Genomic DNA, 2,124 nt, shown 5'->3' with positions numbered 1-2,124 from the left:
GGGTGTGGCAATGGGGGTATTGCTGGGATCGAAGGAGAAGGACCACCTTGACATGGTCGTTGGTAACTAACTGCCTGTGAGATGGTTGTAGTCCTGTTGGTGAGAAATGTCTGAAACAGGTTAATGAGGCGGGGCAAAAATAGACATGCAAGCCCTAGAAGAGGTGGCTTTAAAAGGGAAGAATCCAAGACAGGATTGGGTGGGGGGCAGCCATGAGGGCCAGGTGCAAGAGGACCTGAGGGCAAGGGCCTCTTCTTTGAGGTGCTGGGCCCCATCTCTGACCACTTGGATTTATTAGTATAATAACATTGTTCCTGAAGTAAGGCACAGATTTTGTCATATGCAGAAGGGAGCAGGTCTAAACTCCTTCAACTTGGAGGACCAGTGAGGCAAAGGAATCTAGCTGGTCTTGAATGGTGATTAACTGCTCTGAGTTTCCCTCGAGGCTTTCTGAGAGCTGGCTAGGTGGAAAGGAAACCTGATGTAAGGAGATACCAAGTCCATCCCTGTCCTGGCCCCAGCCAGGATTCCCAAGGTGGCCAGGAGGGGAATTAGTTGTATTGCTCTTAGCCCTTACAGATGTGGGCACCTTGATAGGAATAGGGGTATGGGGCAGGAGTGAGAGTCAGGGATACGGGGAAAGGAAAAAGATGGCAGGGGGAGAGATCGGAGTGGCTCTGGGCCAGCCTCACCTTTCTCATCAGGATATCGCCACCTTGGATGTTACCAAGTTGTCTCCACTTTCACAGGAAGTTATCAGTAGACAAGCCATGATTAATATAGGGACAACTGGTCATGTTGCTCATGGGAAATCCACAGTTGTAGAAGCTATTTCTGGTGTTCAAAAATGAAATGGAAAGAAATATTACCATCAAGCTTGGATATGCTAATGCTAAGATTTATAAACTTGATGACTCAAATTGTCCTCAGCCAGAATGTTATAGATCTTGTGGAAGTAGTACACCTGACGAGTTTCCTACAGACATCCAGGAACCAAAGGGAACTTCAGACTAGTCAGACATGCTTCCTTTATTGACTGTCCTGGTCATGATATTTTAATGGCTACTATGCTGAATGGTGCAGCAGTGGTGGATGCAGCTCTTCTGTTGATAGCGGGCAATGAATCCTGTTCTCAGCCTCAGACTTCTGAACATTTGGCTGCCATAGAAATTATGATTCTGTAATTTTGATTCTGCAAAATAAAATCTGTTTGATAAAAAAAAAGTCAGGCTAAAGAACAGTATGAACAAATCCTTGCATTTGTACAAGGTACACTAGCTGAAGGAGCACCTATTATTCCAATTTCTGCTCAGCTGAAATACAATATTGATGTTGTCTGTGAGTATATAGTAAAGAAAATTCTAGTACCTACAAGAGACTTTCCTGCAGAACCCCGACTTATTGTTATTAGGTCTTTTGATGTTAACAAATCTGGCTGTGAAGTTGATGACCTCAAAGGGGATGTAGCTGGTGGTAGTATTTTAAAAGGAGTATTAAAGGTGGGCCAGGAGACAGAAGTCAGATCTGGTATTGTTTCCAAAGATGGTGAAGGAAAACTCATGTGCAAACCAATCTTTTCTAAAATTGTATCACTTTTTGCAGAACATAATGATCTTCAGTATGCTGCTCCAGGTGGTCTTATTGGAGTTGGAACAAAAATTGACCCAACATGGTGCCAGGGTGACAGAATGGTGGGTCAGGTACTTGGTGCAGTTGGAGCATTGCCTGAGATAGTCACCGAATTGGAAATTTCCTATTTTCTACTTAGACGACTTCTAGGTGTGTGTACAGAAGGAGACAAAAAAGCAGCCAAGGCCCCAAAGCTCTCCAGGATTGAAGTGTTCATGGTGAACATAGGGTCCCCGTCTACAGGAGGAAGAGTAGCGCAGTCAAGGCTGGTTCGGGTAAAATTGTTCTTACTAATCCTGTGTGCACAGAAGTGGGAGAAAAAATTGCCCTTAGTCGAAGAGTTGAAAAACACTGTCGTTTAATTGTTTGAGATCAGATAAGAAGAGGAGTGACAATCAAACTAACAATAGATGATGAATGAAGAATTACAGCTAAATAATACACTTGGATGAAGCCAGAGTTTTTCTTAACAACCTTAGGGATATATTTTTAAAG

The 2,124-nt window shown here is 43.5% G+C and overlaps 1 pseudogene; it reads left to right on the top strand.

Moving 5' to 3' along the window:
• Positions 1-433: 433 nt before the first annotated feature.
• Positions 434-2,124, top strand: LOC101719871 (eukaryotic translation initiation factor 2 subunit 3, Y-linked pseudogene; annotated as a pseudogene).

Source organism: Heterocephalus glaber, unplaced genomic scaffold (assembly GCF_053883595.1).
Source record: "Heterocephalus glaber isolate CG9 unplaced genomic scaffold, H.glaber_assembly_v1.0 deba00001689, whole genome shotgun sequence".
Classification (NCBI taxonomy): Eukaryota; Metazoa; Chordata; class Mammalia; order Rodentia; family Bathyergidae; genus Heterocephalus; species Heterocephalus glaber.
Note: the sequence above shows the minus strand (reverse complement) of the source record. Positions and strands in the feature narration are given on the sequence as shown.